Genomic DNA, 12,578 nt, shown 5'->3' with positions numbered 1-12,578 from the left:
ATTTAAAAATACATAAACTCAATTAAGAGCAATATTTACTTTCATTTGTCACAAAATGAGAGAGGGTTCAAGGATCCATATCTCCAAAACCTTTTAATATTTAAAAAGACTGACAACTCAGAATAAACAGCACACTTCTCAAAGACATAATCTGCATATTTTGCAACTATGTGAATGGTGAATAACTCTTAGAAAAAAAAATTTCATTTAAATGTGACTGATTAGCTAGTTTAACAGTTTGTTGAAGTATGCCACCCACAGCAGGTACTATCTCCCACTTTTATTGCATGATAATAATCAGAAAGTGATCATTTACATTTCTATGCATAACTTAAATGTCTGAGAATCTTTAGCATCGGTGTGCAAAATTCGGACTCTAACAATTAATTTGAGATAATTCTAGTATTAGTTTTGTGGATGAGGTTTTCTAAGTAAAGATGAAAGTGGACAGAGAAACTTCAGTCAAATGAAGTCAGCAACCTTCAGTCTAGACAACAAGAAAGGGGGCCTATTTAGCTCCTGTCTTAGTTTGCCACAGGGCTGTCAATGCAAAATACTGGAAATGGGTTGGCTTTTGTAGTGGGAAACTTATTGGGGTAACAGCTTATGGTTCTGAGGTTGTGAAAATGTCCAAATCAAGGCATCATCAGAGATGCTTTATCACCACGTCTGCCACACGGTGAGGATAGATGGCAGCCAATCTCTGCTGAGGTCCCTACCTTCCCTTCAAGGTTCACCATCTCCAGGAGCTCAGCTGTGGACAATCAGGCATGTTGTCTCTTTCCAGGCCTCCTTTCTCAGCCTCAGCTGCTCTTCTTTCTCCATGAGCCCACCTGTGGGCAATCAGGCATATGGCTTGTCTCTTCTGTCTTCAGCTGCTCCATGGGCCCAGCGTCTTGGGAGCTTCGAGCCTCAGCTTTGGCTACTAGTGATCTTTGACTTTGCTTTCTCACATGGCTGGGTCAAAATGACAGAGCTTCCTTTTCTGTGTGTGTTCTTTTCACTGTGTCTCCATTATATATAAGACTCCAATAAGAGGATGGAGACCCAATCAGAATCAAGTCTCATTGACCTAATCCAATCAAGAGCAATGCAACTAAGTGATCTAATCAACATGCCTTAATGGAATCTAATGCAATCAAAGGGTCTCACACCCACAGGAATGGATTAGTTGAAAATTATAATCTTTTTTTTGGATTTACCAAAATCAAACTGTCACAGCTTCCTTAGTATAAGGCATATCCAATCCAGGGCAACAGAAAGAGACCTTCAATGCTTTTGATAACAACGAGTGATGTAAATATTAGTGACTAGTACACGAAGTTAGATGTTGAATTACAGCTCAGTAATGTCAGAGATTGGCAAACTTCTGCCTGTGGATCAAATAGGGCCCATCACATGCTTCTTATAAATAAAGTTTTATCAGAACATGGCTAAAACCATTTGTTTACCTATTGTCTATTTCTGCTTTTGCACTAAATAGCAGAGTTGAGTATGCAACTGAGACCATACTGAACACAAAGCCTACAATATTTACTATCTGGTCCTTTACAGAAAAGTCAGCTAGTTCCTTATAAATTTCATGAATTGCTCTTTTCTAAGGAGAAATTTTACTCTTTTATTATTATGAGGGGGTGGAAAAAACAAATCAACAATGAAACAAAGAAAAACTTACTTTAATTGTAATGTGGTATCCTGGATTGCATCCTGGAACAGAAAAGAAATGATAGTTGAAAAATTGGTGAAATATGAATAAAATCTATAGCTGAATTACAAGTAATGTACTACTTTAAATTTCTTAATATAAACAAATGTTTCATGGTTACATAAGATGTTAACATTAGGGAACCTTTATGTCCTATCTTTTCAACCTCTCTGTAAATCTAAAACTATTCCAAAATAAAAATATTTATTTGATTTTTAAAAATACAAGCAGCAAATTGCTATTTGAAATAACTGTTTGGAATGTAAAGTAAGTCTGTCTCCAGTCATTGCAATGATGTGGCCATAGAAGTTATTAATTCATTCGTTCATGCAATAAACATGAAGAATTTGCCCCAAAAAAAAAGAGACTTGAATAGACATCATTCCAAAGAGGAAATACAAATGGCTAAAAAGCACATGAAAAGATGCTCAACATCACTATCAGTTAGGAAAACGCAAATCAAAACAATGAGATACCATTTCATACCCTCTATAAGGACCACTATCAAAAAAACCCAGAAAACTCTAAGTGTTAGAGAGGAAGTGGAGAAATAGGTATACTTATTCAGTGGTGGTAGGAATGCAGAATGGTGCAGCCACTGTGAAAGGCAATTTGGCAGTAACTCAGGAAGCAAGCATAGAATGCCATTTTATCCAGCAATCCGGCATTTAGGTTCAGAAGGAATGAAAACAGGGACACAAATAGACAGTTGCACATCAATGTTCACAGCAACATTATTCATAAGTGCCAAAAGATCAAAACAACCGAAGAGTCCATCTACTGAAGACCAGATAAACAGTATGTGGCATATACATATGACAGAAGATTATTCATCTGTAAGAAGGAATGAAGTACTCATACATGTGACAACAGGGATGAATCTTGAGGACATTATGCTGAGTGAAATGAGCCAGACACAAAAGGACAAATATTGTATGGTCTCACTAACATGAACTAATTATAATGAGCGACTCTTGGAGTTAAAACCTAAAGCATAGGTTACCAGGAGATAGAGTGCAGGTACAGAAGGGTGAGCTGATGCTTAATTTTCAATTTAAGGGTGATAGTAAATGTTTGGAAATGGATAGAAATGAGTGAGGCACTTTATTGTAAATATAATTAACAGCATTGAATTGTGGGTTTGATTGTGGTCGAAAGGAAAAGTTTAGGGATGTGCGTGTCACTAGAAGGAAAGCTAGAAGTTAAATATGGGATTGTTGTGGAGGATGTCTGTGGTTAATAGTACGAAGATAAGAATGTTTTTCCATGAACTAGAACAAATGTGTGTCACTATTACAAGAAGTTAATAAGAGGGAGGTAGATGGGAAGAAAAAAAACAATGCAAACTATGGGCTATAGTTAACAGTAAGATTGTAACATTCTTTCATTAGTTGTAACAAAGGTACCATATCAATGCCAAGTGTCAGTAATAGGGAAGTATAAGGGGTGTGGGATTTTTCCTTTTGGAGCAATGAGAATGTTCTCAAATTGACTGAAGTGATACATGCACAACTCTGTAATTATACCAAAAGCCATTGATCATACACTTCGAATGGATTATATGTTGTGTGAATAAAACTGTTCTGGAAAAAAAAAAAGAATTTGCCAAAACAAAAAAAAACGAACAACAAAAATATCCCTCTTTTACCAAATATTAGCTTGCTCCCCCATTTTCAGAAACCTTATCCAGGTACATATAGAAAACTATAAAAATATTTCTGACACAGATGATGTAAAAAGTAAATGAAGAAAAATGGAAGGTGAAAATTATATTGTAGACAGGTGTATGGAGCTATGAATGTGATGGTAACTACGAATTCAGATACTGAGGTAATAAATAAAGTCTTTCATTTTTAACCTTCCTGGAGGAAGTCTTTTAAAAAAAGTATGGCATGAATACTTCCCTAAAGTATTTATGAGAGGAGAAAGTAAAAACCATCTTTGAAACTGTGCTGCTTTCCATGGGTTGTATGTCTACCTTCTTGGATACCTTCCAGTTCTGAGCGCCATGAAGGCATTAACCTAAAGTAAATCCAAATTTAAAAAGCCCAGGGACCAGTCTGGGTTTATGCTGCTATGTGACAGCAGATCAGAGAGAGATTGTTTATATCCCTGACAGAAAGAGTGTGCTCCTTCAGATGGCGTTCTGGCTGACTGGAAGTCAGACACTGCAAAAGGCAAAAGTGAGAATGAAAATATGCCCAGGGAAATAACTGACAGTGACGCCTCGCCCATCAAGCCAGTCCAGACAAATGCCAAAAGGGGAAATGAACCCAACAGCAGGGCAGCTCCTGCCTGTGACTGTTCTGCAAAATCTGGGTATATTGTTTTGTTTTGTTTTGGTTTTTAATCAAAGTAGGAAGTATTCCCCTACCCTTTTCTCTCTAATGAATGTCAATATTCTTGCTTTGGGCTTGTTAAGTAAACAGTTCTGCCCTCTGCCCACAGGATAAAGAGATAAGGCTTATAATAACCAGCTGTTAAGGGGAGTTTATTACCATTTCCTATTTTTCTCTACGATTTAGACTGGAGTGTTTAAACTTGGCAAACTTGCAAGGAAATAACCACACACACACACACACACACACACACTTGTCCTCTCCTTTCTCAGTCTCTGCTTTGTCACCTGCAAATTGAAGGGATAAGAAGAGATAACATAACATTTAAGTTCTACTTCAGTCCTAAGATTTATGATACTTTGGGTATCCAAATGCTGCCTTTGACCCCATGAGGAATTTTTCCCCTGAAGGAAAGCGACATGAAGTGGAGAGTTAGAGCCCCTAGCCAGAGCATTTGGGAAAGATAATTCTGACATTAAAAACAAATATGTATTACAAGTCCTGAAATGTGCAGGATGCTTTTATGAATGCAGCTTCTGGAAACCAATATTGTGATAACAAGCTGAGATGCAGCAAAGACAGCTGTGAAGTGCTCAAAGAGGAAATTTGAGTCAGAGGGGTGAGGTGGGGCGATGGTGTTGTTTGGATTGTATTTCCTGTCATAAACGGGAGTTAAGGTTTCCTTTCCCAAGCCAGAAATGAAGTGTTTCCTTATTGCCAAAGGCCTGGGATATGGGGTTAAAAGTTCCAGGATCGAAAGTAATTCAGTGGCATATAGTGTTCCCCAGGAGGCAATTGATTGAGTAATCAACAGCTGATAGGCGCTGTGCTAAAAGCTTTCCATGAATTTCCTCATTTAATCCCCACATCAACTCTATGAAGCAAGGATTTTTATTACTCTAACTTCACACAAGAGGAAACTGACTCTAAGATAAAGTAGTTCACCCAAGGTCACACAACCAGGGAGGAGCTCACACTCAAGTGATCAGACACCACCAAAGTCCATATTCTGAACCACTAACCCAAGGACATGGCATTTGGATGACCAAAATTAATAGTACGAAGGCACCTGCCCACGCTGGGAATTTTGCTTGCCTTCATAGAACTGTCCTTTGGGCTAGGATGGAGCTAAGGCGTATTGACTTCAATCCTAGAAGGCTGAGTTCTCTGGTTCCTCCATTCTACAGGATCCCTAGAGAGTGTACATGGATCGATTGACATCCCTGAAGTCTAGGTGTTTCCTTATCTGGATCGACCTTGTGAGAACTGGCTTATGGTTATTAGAAAAACGCATATGAAATTTGGTAATGAGAGCTACATTTAAAATTAAGATACCTTACCTTCACGTAAGAGAAACAAATGACCATTTTCCCACTCTATTATGGTCCTATGAATGGTTCTTTGTAATGCAACTCTAAGTCTCTGATTGGATCCCTCTATAAAATTTGTAAAAGTGCTTTTCCTGTTCAGGAGTACATGATTTACATAACCACATTGAAATATTTATTAATAACTTAAGAACTTAATATGATTTAATATGCTGCCATTTCATTAAATGTGAAGAGTTGTCCAAATTATAGTCTGTATTTATGTACTTTTTAACTAAAGCAGATGCTTACTTGCACCATATACAATGGCTTGTCATTAAATATAAGCATCCTTGTTTTAGAAAGTTCTGGTATTTAGATATTCCTGTTTTAGAAAATTACTGTAGTTTAATTCATTAACTTAATATACTTTTAAGTTCTCTGCTTTGTCTTGAAAGTCTTTTTTTCTCTTTATTTATTTTTTAAATGATACATTAAAAAAATATGAGGTCCCAATATACCCCCCACCCCCCTCACCCCACTCCTCCGCCCATAACAACAACCTCCTCCATCATCATGATACATTCATTGCATTTGGTGAATACATCTCTGAGCATCGCTGCACCTCATGGTCAATGGTCCACACCATAGCCCACACTCTCTCACAGTCCACCCAGTGGGCCATGGGAGGACATACAATGTCTGGTGACTGTCCCTGTAACACCACCCAGGACAACTCCAACCCCCGAAAATGCCCCCACATCACATCTCTTCCTCCCACTCCCTACCCCCAGCAGCCACCATGGCCACTTTCTCCACACCAAGAGAGTCTTAAATAACATCAAAAGTCAGTCAAAATTTTTGAGGTATCAGACTCTTACTCATATTGAGTCTTCCAAGTTAATCTCTTTAAGGGTCCATTCCCAGAAGTTCCTTCTTTGTTCTTAGATCTGACATTTCCAAACATGTAAGCTTACCTTTAATAAGATGTATAAAATTGCTGATATTCAATCATTTTTACCTATATACATGATAATTTCATACAATTTAACTGAATATATCTGGTTGGACATAAGCAGAACTTGGCAAATATTATCTTGAAACTAATGGATAAGAAGAATAGAATATATTGGAATTATTTTTTATATATATGCAAATATACTTGTCTACATGCAATTAAATAGATATATAATAACATACTTTATGTTAGACTGCCCACAATATTCTTAACACAAGGAGTTAAAACAATTCATTTGTGTATCAGAACTGGCAGGAATTCTTCAAGGAAGCGATAGTGATGAGCGCAATGTTGTAACAATTCTGTGGTCAAATTGCATTTAAGACACAGTGTCCTGTTCTTGTCAGTTCCTATTAATATAAATGTAACTTTTGCAATGAGGATGAGAATGAAGGCAGCAAATCTAAGAAAACAACTTGTGAGAAAGAAAATGCAAAGAATAAAACATATATGGCTTGCAAATGTTGAGGAAGAATAAGAATGTAACTTCTTAAAGATGTGTTTACCAAATGTTAGAAGGGGCCTTGGGACTGTGTGTGTGTGTGTGTGTATGTGTGTGAGTGTTTGTGAGCACATACACACGTTTCTATATTCATAGAAGATGAGCCAGAAAGTACCCAATTGAGCTGAACTGAACTGACTTGAACTTGGATAACACTGGAATTGTATCAAAGGCATCCCCAGAGATTTTGGAGAGGAAGTGAACTAAAACCTCTGTTTCCAGTTAGGGCAGAATTAACTCTATAATTGAGTCTGGCAGAGTGACTCTGCAAGCTAGGAATTTTGATAAATGTTATTCTGTGAGCTAAGCCAGGCTGAAGTTTCAAAATAAATGGCACACTTGTTACCATTTTTAGGGGAAGAGTTAAATTCTAAACCAAGAATGTCTTCATTTCCTTTTTTTTTTTTTTCCTTCTCTTCCTCTTGAATTTAGAAATAACAGTGCTGTAGAATGACAAACAAGAGATTTCTCAATGGAGTCTCCCAAGGCAGCAATTGATAACATGAGAAAAAAAATCCATTATGAGTAGGATAAATGGGAATAAGTTCCAAAAAAACTATGCAGAAGCTGAAAAAGGTCTCGTTTGAGGTATCAACATTTTATTCATCGTGGGAGTTCCAGGTGAATTTCTTTAAGGTTCTACTCCCAGGGTTCCTTCCTTACTTTAAGATTCCAGGTCACTCTAGAGTATCTAGAGAAAGCATGAAAGTATGAGTTATCACAAATGGGTCTGGTGTCCCTCTTCAGACCTGGGTTAATTCCTACTGGGTCTTCTAGAGACTCTCACCAGTTCCATGAGAGGCCCTCCCCAGAGATCTGGTTAATGGGGATTCCTTTCAGTAAATCAGAAGACCTACTCAAGGGAAACATTCAGTGTTGATAACTTGGGTAAGTTAGAGCTCTGGAATAAAACTGCTTGAATTTGAATCTTGACTCCTCCTTCTTAAGAGCTAGATAGATTTTAACAGGCTCCTTAACTTCTCTAGGACTTATTTTCCTCGTCTTTAAAAGAAAATATAAACATAGTAGTCTCTGTGAGGAAAAAGAAGAAATTGATAGAAAAAAAGCTGAGGGCGGGGCCTAGCACGTACTAATATCAATAGGTGTCTTCATGCTGGACCATGCATTCTATCGGAACCTCTCTGAAGAAATCAGGGGGCCCAAAAGTTTATCACCTGGAGATCTTGCAAGTCCCTTGCTGGTAGAACACAGGCTGTGCTGGCACAATGCCAACTGAACCTATGATGGTAAATCTTAATGACTTCTTATAGAAAGCAAGAAGTAGGAAGTGTTAGGTTAACATGGGTTATCCCATAGTAACCCAGAGTCCTGCTAGAGTTCTCTAAAAGTTTTTTTCTCCCTAAGAAAAAAAACACAATATAGCTACTTCCTATGTTCTCAAAATTTCTCTTCTGCACTTTTTTTCAACTGTGGGGGGTTAAAGTGTGACTGGAGAGACTTCTGCTAATCCAGGCAACAAGAACGAGGGATATCATGAAGTTGACAGAGTGATGATATTCCATATGGCAAAACTTCCTTTTCCAGGGAGACTTATCTTTGCTAGCTTTGATCTAAAAGACCTGCTCCATACATAAGTTACAATTAGAAGAAATCTCACCATGTTCAATATATTTTCTGTAAGTTATCCTGTCTCTTGCCTTACAAAACCCTGCCTTCGATGTCACAGTTTTGCCTGACTGAATCAATGATTTCTCTTATTCCTCCTAAGCATTTGTTACTTGACACTTTTCTTCTTCTGGCCTTAATCATCTCCATCCCACTATCCTGTCTTTGTAAAAAAAAAAAAAAAAAAATCAAAGGGGAAAAAAAAGGTAAAAACCTGCTTTGAAGAGAAAATTGCTGTCCATTTCTACTGAAGAGTACCAGACATACACAAGGACAGCATTTGTCATTGGCTCTTTCCTAAGAACTGTCTATGGAATTGCACCATCCAAGAGTTAAATAAGTTTGAGGACCATGACCCATGTTTGAAGCTATCACTTAGTCAAATAGAAACAATGTAGTTTTTCAAGTTCTTGTGTATCAGATTTGCAATGCAAAGATTTGATTTGTATTTTTTAAAAATCAAGTCTGTTTTATTTCACTCAACATAATGTCTAATGTGGTATGCTTTCACTGATATGATATAATGAAGATAAGCAAATTCATAGAGTAAGAAACTAGAATACAGGCTAATAGAGGCTGGGGTGGGGGTAGAGAAGTGGGAGTTAATTCTTAATTGGCACGTACTTTCTGTTTGGGGTGATGGAAAAGTTTTGGTAATGCATGGTAACACAACATTGTGAATCTAATTAACATGACTGAATTATATATCTGAATGTGGTTAAAAGGGGAAATTTTAGGTGGTATATATGTTGCTAGAATAAAAATTTTAAAATAAAGAACTGTACAACCCTAATGTAAACTATGAACTATAGTTAACAGTACGTTATGATAATAGTCTTCCTTTAGTTGTAACAAAGGTACAATACTAACGCAACATGTTAAACAATGTGGGCAAGCATATGGGAACTCTGTATTTTGCACATAGTCTTTCTGTAAATCTACAACTTCTATAATGTGCTTTTTAAAAAATCAAGTCTCATGAAAGCTTGTATATTAAAGAAGAAATTATTTAATTTGATGAGTCTTGAGAGATGTAGAGGGAAGCAGGCAGAACTTGAAGCATTTTCTATAGTCTACCTTATTTTAAACCATATCTCAAAGAATGTAAACAAAAGCTTTTCTTTTTATTCTCATATATCTAAGTTGGGGATATGAACATGCTTCACACAAACTGCTGTATATTTGCTTTCTGGGATAGACTCAATTAAAAACTGTTCATCTTTCTGTATGCACTCTTGTAAGCTACAAATTCAGAAATCCTAAAAGCAAATTTTAGTATAGCAAACACAACATTTTATCTCTGGCAATGCAATCACGGAATAGAATGTTCTGCTCAGGGATCAGTGCTCAGACAGGTCAGCTGTTATTTTAGAATATCATTTCATGTATTTATATATGCATGTAATCTCCATCCTCATGCACATGAACTCAATTGTGATTTTGGGAATGTCTTGCCAAAAGTAGGGGAAATTTTTACATTTTCCCTGATGAATGCTGGTGCACATAAACATACCCACTTTCGCCAACTAGCTTACATAATTTCTCGTAAATGCTTTAAATTAATGACAGTCACAGCTCAGAAGCTATCATGTACTTGTCTCAGGGGATCAGTCTATGAACATATATATGCCTTTTCAATAAAGGCATATTTTTAAAAATCAACTTCAAGAGAAAACAGAAGGAAATCTAAGAAGTATATATTGGATCTTTTTTTTCAAGCTATCAGTTAGTTTTGGATCTCAAATAAAAAATCTTATTTGTTCCAAAGTAGGCACTGTAATTTTGAATCTACTGGTTGTGGCTGTAGTTTGCACAGTATATCTTGGGAGAAGAAGAATTCATCTATCTGGGTAATTTGATACAAATATTGGAAGTGGGTGTATACTCCATGGTTTCTACATACCTACAATCCCATAACCTGGGTATTTTATAGCACTGGACCACCAAGCAGATTTAAGCTTTAATAAAATAAACACTATTATACAACTCATTATATAAATTTATATAGTATAATAAAATATCCATATATGTTTGCATATATAATCCCAAATCTGCATGTGAATAATGAAAAGGTGATCTTGTGGTGCTAATTAAAATAAAATACTCTTGTATAAAAACAGGGAATTACTTAAACGAATTAACATAAATCCTACATTGGAATATTGCTGAGCCACTAAAATAATGCCTGACATAATTATTTCATGATAGGAAAAGGTATTCCTCATGTAGTGCTAAATAGAGGAAAAAATCAGGTCACATGACATTATATGATAGCATTTTGTGAAAATATATACAATACACGGGAGACTTCTGGATTAATAACCACTACAGTTTGAGCTTGATTATCTCTGGCCAGGGGAATTGTGGATTGTTTTTGTTTCTTTCTTTTGATTATCCATGTTTCACATTTTATTGATGTAAGTGGCTTTTGTCTGAAGAAAAGAAAACTCAAATTTTGGAGAATAAAATAGACGGGCCTTCAGGGTAGAAATTGGACAGGAGGCAGCTTGGGCTATGTACAAGAGTTAGTGATTTCCCAGGGAGACTCTGCAAACAGGTGTAAATTATGAAAGTTAAAAGGTTATAAACAGGAAAAACTTTCTTTTCTAAAGAGACTCCTTAGGAAAGGTGTGCCAACATAAAAGATGCTCCCTCTTACAGGAAGGTAACATCAGCCACAGGCCTTTGTCTTGATTGAGTCCTGATATTTAAAATTAGAATTTCTTGTTTCCCCAATGCACCTACTTTTTGGGGCAAGGTTAATTTCACCTTTTCATTCCATCCTCTTTTTCCCTTCCCCTTTTTCAGTGTCAGGAAGGAGAGAAACATTCCATTTTAAATCTCTCAGGGCCATGTGAGGGTTAATTGTATGCTGCTGAGTTCATCAGAGAAAAGGCACTTAAATTTTTAAAAATCTAAATCTTCAGGTTTAGGAAAAATAATTTTTGGCAAAAAATGAGCAATCATAACAAGTGTTTATTGTTTTTGCTAGATACCCGGTCATGGCCCACTGTTGAAGGGCATAGTAGCAGGAGATGCTTGGGTGCATCTCACCCTAATTACCTTAATTCCAGTAACTAAAAAAAGAGTGATCCCACCAGAAAGCCAGTAATGCCTAACCAGAGCTCAACCCTGCTTTTTATGCAGAAACTTGATAAAATCAACATGTTTCACTCTTTTACTTTTAACAACCCCACTTTCTGACAACCTTCGCCTCAAGACCAGTTCAAAGGTGTTTCTCTTGCAAGTTAACCATGTAACTAGGTCCTAAAATCCCACCCGTTTCATTTGTTCACTCGTCATTTATTTCTTCACTCCGTGAATATTATGAGCTAGGTATGAGGTTGCAGAGTGAGGAAATAAAAGAATAGATGACATCCTATTGCTACTTTCAAGGAGTTCTCATCAAATAGATGGTGAGAGGAGTATAAATAAATAACCATAAACCTGTGGTTCATAGACTCAGATTTCACAGATCAGTAATCTAAAAGTAGTGGGGGGGGGGGAGGTGGAAATAAAGAAAAAGGAAAAGAAGGGATAGATTTAGAGTTGCCAGCTAACTATCATTCTCAAAATGAGCACAATTTTTTATACCCTTCCTGCCAATTACTGCTATCATTTTATTTTTAAAAAATGACTTTTAATATGAAAAAAAAAAAAACCAGAATGGCCATAATCTCAGAATGAAGAATAGCCCTCCCCAGTAGACAATAGAAAAGCTATTATGATCATTTTTGGGGTACTATATCATTCTATCAAGCTAAATGTCTAAGGTGATTATCTTTTTTTTTTTCCATTTTGCACTGAACTAGTAAATTGTTTGTGTATTGGCACTGGTTTCTACATTAATATTTGGGTGCCAATGCAGGAAAATATCCTGGTATAATGGAAGTCTCTATGATAGAGTGGGGTCCATAAACAGAAGATCAATTAATCTAGGATTAAGGATATGGAATCACAGAAGAGGTTTGTAGAAATGCTGATATTTGATATGGATCTTGAAAAAAGACTAGACTTTCAACAGGCAAGCAGAGGGCAAAAGACTTAGGGTTATGAGGGACATCTCAGGCACAGGGCATAG

The 12,578-nt window shown here is 36.6% G+C and overlaps 1 long non-coding RNA gene across 1 annotated transcript in view; it reads right to left on the bottom strand.

Annotated features, from left to right (window-relative positions):
- Positions 1 to 1,674: 1,674 nt before the first annotated feature.
- Positions 1,675 to 12,578, bottom strand: part of LOC131273410 (uncharacterized) — a 47,337-nt gene continuing 36,433 nt past the window's right edge. Inside the window, exon 5 of the long non-coding RNA XR_009180604.1 lies at positions 1,675 to 1,707. This is a non-coding gene — a long non-coding RNA (uncharacterized lncRNA). The remainder of the gene's footprint in view (positions 1,708 to 12,578) is intronic.

This window comes from Dasypus novemcinctus, chromosome 15 (assembly GCF_030445035.2).
Source record: "Dasypus novemcinctus isolate mDasNov1 chromosome 15, mDasNov1.1.hap2, whole genome shotgun sequence".
NCBI lineage: Eukaryota > Metazoa > Chordata > Mammalia > Cingulata > Dasypodidae > Dasypus > Dasypus novemcinctus.
Note: the sequence above shows the minus strand (reverse complement) of the source record. Positions and strands in the feature narration are given on the sequence as shown.